Source organism: Engraulis encrasicolus, chromosome 9, assembly GCF_034702125.1.
Source record: "Engraulis encrasicolus isolate BLACKSEA-1 chromosome 9, IST_EnEncr_1.0, whole genome shotgun sequence".
Lineage (NCBI taxonomy): Eukaryota > Metazoa > Chordata > Actinopteri > Clupeiformes > Engraulidae > Engraulis > Engraulis encrasicolus.
In genome coordinates, this window is record NC_085865.1 from 5,424,116 (window position 1) to 5,430,319 (window position 6,204).

The following is a 6,204-nucleotide window of genomic DNA, read 5'->3' on the forward strand; positions in this document are numbered from 1 at the left end:
GCTTGAAGAGACTCCACCTTCAGCCAGCTAATGTCTTGACCACTGGAGGTGGGGCTGAGAGCTCAGTCCCCAGCATCAACTGGAAAGTGCAGGGAAGCCGACGGGTGTGTGTGTGTGTGTGTGTGTGTGTGTGTGTGTGTGTGTGTGTGTGTGTGTGTGTGTGTGTGTGTGTTCAGTCGCCCCGGGCCCAGGAAGACGGGGGGGGGGGGGGGGGGGGGGGGGTTGATTGGGTCCTCACATATTGGATGGGGGGCCCTTTCAGATGATTTTGTCCAGGGCCAAGTCAAAGCTTGTCTGCGGCCCTGGGACGATGCATGGTGTGTTGTCACTTGTGTGATCTTTTACTCCCAATTAATCATTTAATTTTCCAGCCAGAAACTGCATGTATTCTTGTATTCAAAAACCAATAATTCAATTTTAATTAATTTAAAGTGACATACCATGAACGTGATTCCAGAACATGGTATTGTACACTGGGCACAGTGTCATCAATCGAGCTGCATGCAAATTTGTTGCAACACAAAGCAACGAGGACGGTGCACATGGAATCAGAATAACTGCGATCTGTCGGTATTGTCGTAGGAAACTCAGCAAATACTTCTATGTTCTGTGTGAGCTGCATTCCCTTGCTGTTTTGGCCTGCTTTGACTATCCCAGGCAGGCCTGTGTTTTATTGGCTTTGAGTGCCTTGCAGGCACAACAACCGAATGCTCGACATATTAAGTTTGAGAAAATGTGTGTCTGGAGAGGAGCTTGCAGATTACACACCGAACAGGATATTATAAGATCAAGATAAACGGTAAAGACATCATCATCATCATCAAGCAGATAAGAATGGTGATCGTATCTTCACATGCTTTGCAGAATGCTTAACTGGTGTGTAGGGGAAGTGGTTTTAGGAAACATGGTGCCTCAGTTCAGGGCTAACCGTTTCTTCAGAAGACTGACCACATAGCCACTGTGGTAATGGCCTGTGCACGCAAGAGTTGCAGAGCTCTAGTTAAGTACATTAACACCTTTAAGTGATACTGTCCCATTTTTGGAAATAAGCTTATTTTACAAACTGAAAAGGTTGACTGAGCGCTCTTGTTCTCCAACTTAGTAAACTCCAAACTGTGGGTGCTCTTGAAGTAAGAAGACTAAAGTCCTTTCATTTAGAGCGTGTTGGCACTTGGCACTTTTTACGCCCTGATGAAGACCCAGTGCGGGTTGAAACCGGTTGGCGGTTTTATCTTTGTAACAATGCCCATGGATTAATAAAGGGTTTTTATACTAAGTACAATACTTGTCGGCCTGTGGAGTTGCCTGAGTTCGGCCCTAGTGCCAACACGCTCTAAGCTTATTTTACACATTCCCCTGAGTTAAATAATAGGGTTTACCATTCTCCTCTACTTTCAACCGTTCTCTGGGTATGGCAGTGCAAATTTTACCTCTAAGCTAGCAGTTAACATTGAGTCCTATGAGACCAGTTAGCCGCCAGCTAACTGCCATACCCAGAGAACGGTTGAAAGTACGGGAGAATGGTAAAACCCTATTATTAAACTCAAGGGGAGGAGTAAAATAAGCTTATATCCAAAAATGGGACAGTATCACTTTAAAACACAGCATTATAAATGAGCTGTTACCAGAATGGCAATGACCAAGTCGTAATGTATTACTAAAGGCCCCGTGCACATAGTAGTGTAGTACTATAGTTGTTAACTTTCAATGTCTATTACAGCGTGCCACAGGAGGTACGGTGTGCATTAAGGGGCTACATGCTTTTAAACCAGTCAGCCTTCCTCTAAGCCGATATACAGTACCAGCTGACAATAGTGGCAAATATTGCATATAATTCAATATACTAAATAATTAATATTGTTTTTTTGTCTTACAATAATGCATAATGCTGAATGAATTAGGCCAAGATACAAATAACAATAAATATATCAATAGATGCATGATAAATAGCCACCATTGTACCTTTGAATTCATATGACACAGATAAATTGTACAGTGTGAATATTTTATCTGAACCTTCAGTACAAAATGTGCTGTTAACCACACATGTAGTCATCATGTAGGCCTATTCATCATGTAGCCTACTACATTTCTACACAGGAAAACGTATGCAACTTGCATTACTCATAGAAGACACATGTGTAAATCCTTTAAATTACTGCAGCTGTAGCCTTCTGAATAAAATGTGAAGGTAATCGTCATGAGTCATACATGAGGCAGTGCAGTGCAGCACATTCAGGTGTGAGTTTTGCCCAGCTCTTCTGTTTCAGGTGCTTGGGTGCATAGTGGGCAGGTCGGGACATGGCCGTGTGTGTGTGTGTGTGTGTGTGTGTGTGTGTGTGTGTGTGTGTGTGTGTGTGTGTGTGTGTGTGTGTGTGTGTGTGTGTGTGTGTGTGTGTGTGTGTGTGTGTGTGCGTGTGTGGAGAGAGAGAGAGAGAGAGAGAGAGAGAGAGAGAGAGAGAGAGAGAGAGAGAGAGAGAGAGAGAGAGAGAGAGAGACAGAATGTGTCTGTCTGGGTGTGTGTGTGTGAAGAAACAGAGAGAGAGACAGTGTGTGTGTATGTGTGTGTGTGTGTGTGTGTGTGTGTGTGTCTGCCAGTGTCAGCACACCTTGCGAAACCTTCCCTCTTGCTGGTATGCTGCAACACTTAATCCTGACACATCCTGTCCTTGGTGCACTACAGATGAGTTGCTATGCTTGATTCTTCACAGCACGTGAATCAAGTGTACGATACATGTACACTAGTGCAGGAGCGCAATCACTGGTTTTCAAGTGTAAAATACGTGTGGGTCAAAGACGTCCAAAATGAAATTGTCCTTCAGTGTAACGGATACCTTCTGCTGACTGTAAATGTAAAAAAACATGACTTTTTATTTATTTTTATTTTTTTCCAGTGAATTCATGAAAGCCTCGGCTGTCATCCATTCACTTGAAACAATTTAAAAATCTTGTTTTTTTTACAGTTACAGTCAGCAGAAGGTCTCCGTTACACTGAATTACAATTCCTTTTTGGACGTCTTTGACCCAGGGGTACACCTTTACTTGCCTTTATTTGACATGACAGGTTGAGACGGTGACAGGAAGCGAGTGGGAGGGGGGGGATCGGCCGGGGGAAATGACCTCGGGCCGGAATTGAATCGAACCTAGGTCCCTGGTGTGACAGTGCAGTGCCCTACCCTTGAGTCACAGCGAGGCCAATCACTAGTTTTCTTTAGGCTGCATTTCGAGATACACAGTGCACAGTTCTGTGATGCCTAATTTCACATTCATGAAGCCGTCATGAAGCTGTGGTGGCTTTTCCCCTCAGATAAACAGTGCTCACGAGGAGCCATTTCTTTTCAAATGCATTTTGGTACCGTGGGTCCATTTCTGCCAAATTAGTTCTCAAAAGAGAAGTTGTTAGCCTGTTAGCAACTTCGGTAGTTGCCAATGGGAAAATGCATTGAAAACAACAAAGTAGCTATTGTAGTAAGCAACTTTGGGTTTGAGAAATTCACCCCAGATGAAGTATTCATGGCTATGGAATGTCACCACAATTCCCCTGATGAGCTTGGGAAAGGATAGGGACTCTTTTCCCCATACACACACACACACACACACACACACACACACACACACACACACACACACACACACACACACACACACACACACACACACACACACACACACACACACACACACACACGTGAAATTCACAGAGATTCTTATTTTTGAGTGTATAAGTGAGTTTACAACTCGTGTGGAGAGAGAGACAGAAAATAAGCAAAGCTGACAACAAACAATATATGTTAAGTGTGCAAATGCACGAGCACACTATCTGAAACAGGCAAAATGACAAATACAATGTCTAGGCATTGATGAAGGCATTTAATGTCAAAGGCAAACAGCAATACATGGCCATATAGGAAAACAAATATATCAATCATTTCTGTAATATAAAGAGTAAAACTCAAACATCAAACTAAAAGAACCAAATGAAGTCAATATGGATATTGAACACCAGCTGAACCTCAATGATAATGGCAATGTAGTACGTACATCATCAATCTACATAGAAGGCAGTGTTAAGATGAAGCCACATACAAAAACATCAACACAACATGTTGCTTCATGATTTAAGTTGGTTCAGAGCAGCTTTTTCTATGGAATACACAACAGCTTACTTCCTCCATCACCAAGTTACAGTAAGGGATATAGTGCAATACAATGACACAAAGTTTAACAGAAAAATCAAACAAATAAGTTAAATGGACATCTCCATTCACTCTACACACAATGTTATCAAAGACATGGTATAATAAAAGGGTTGTGCACATCTGTTGTGAAAGGAGAAGGTGTGAAGGATGTTTTGACTGTGTTAAAACATAACACCGCTGAGGTCTAAGGTTGTCACAAAGAAGTCAAATTACTGTGAGGAAGTATGTGTGTTACTCTGGCAGAAGTATCACTTAAACTGTGTTTTGGGATGCGTAATTGGAGAAGAAATATGCAATGAAACAACAGAAAACAACCATGATTATAATACATTCCCACAATACAGTACAATATTTCGGAATAACACTTCAGAATAGGGTTCCCTTTAGCCACTAATCTGTACGTGTTTGTAGTAGTGACTTACAAGACATTTGTGTGTGCAGTTTGCCATATTAAAGGGACACTGTGTGAGATGTTTAGTTGTTTATTTCCAGAATTCATGCTGCCCATTCACTAATGTTACCTTTTTCATGAATACTTACCACCAGCATCAAATTCTAAGTATTCATTATGACTGGAAAAATTTCACTTTTCATACATGAAAAGGGGTATCTTCTCCATGGTCCGCCATTTTTTATTTCCAAAAATAGCCATTTTTAGCTGCAAAATTGAACTTGTACTTGGACCATACTAGAAAATATTTGTTTAATACTTTGTAAACTTTAATGTAAAGATCAAATTTGGCAATAGGCAGCCCAATTTCAATAAGCAGCATAGTTGCAGTACCTTTTTTGACCATTTCCTGCACAGTGTCCCTTTAACCCATTGATGCTTGCTGGATGCTATTCACCCTTGAGCCTGAAGCTGCATGACGCAGTATTCTTTCAGGCTCATGACATTGAGATTTTTTTTAATCATGTTGGTGTGTTAGAGCTGATTGAACAAGTTCTTATGCAAGATGAAGGTGTTAGCGTTTTAATGCAATTTATTTTATGTTTAGATGAGATGAGATGAGATAGCTTGGTTTTTAGAGGCAAATGAATCATTTGTTCGTTGCCAAAATCAATTTGATTATTGATATAATCGTAATAAAAACCTAGCAGGTCCTTGATTTAACACATGTTTTATCAGTCACAGTGACCATGGCTCAATGGTTAGAGCGCTGGCCTTTAGATCTGAGGGTTACAGGTTCAAATCCCACCCTTACAAGTACCTTCATCTATGGCTGTAGTGCAAGTCCACCTATCCCCACATTGCTCCAGGGACTGTAACCAATACCCTGTACCTAAATAACTGTAAGTCGCTTTGGGTAAAAAGAGTCAGCTAAGTGTAATGTAATGTAACAAGGCATATAATGGCTAGCGTGTGAACCCTATTCTTAAGAGTTACCTTTTGCTACTACGTACTTCTATCTGTGACCAGAATACAGGGTTAGATATGGGGTTAGAGGAAAGCCAGATAATCATCATGAGGTATGCTATAGGCCAGTTGCACTGGCTACGTTTACATGATGACTTTAAAAGGTGGGGTTGCAGGTTAACCCTTTTAAGAAAATGTACTATTATGACATCACGTTGGGGGTTCCGCAGGCTCATAGGAGTCTATGTAGAACCTTAGAATCCTGGGGGAGTTCCTTCAACGTAATGTCATACCTGCAACCCCACCTTTAATTAAATAGTTCCATCGAGTTTGCTTTGATCTTTCATTTAATTTCGAATTAAGAGGTGTTTGCGTGACGTTTTCAAAGCAGAATTAAGCTTTATTCAGAATTAAAATGAGTTCATTCAGAATTAAATGTCTCATGTAAACGTAGTGACTGAGAGCTATTTTGGGTTTGCTTCATATTGCAGAAGAAAAAGTGAGGGAGGAGCATTTCACAAGGAGCCATAACCAATACACACACACACACACACACACACACACACACACACACACACAGGAAGCTGTGCACAAAATGTCCCTTAAGTCCACCCACTCCTTCTTTCAGTTTGTATGTGTGTGTGTGTG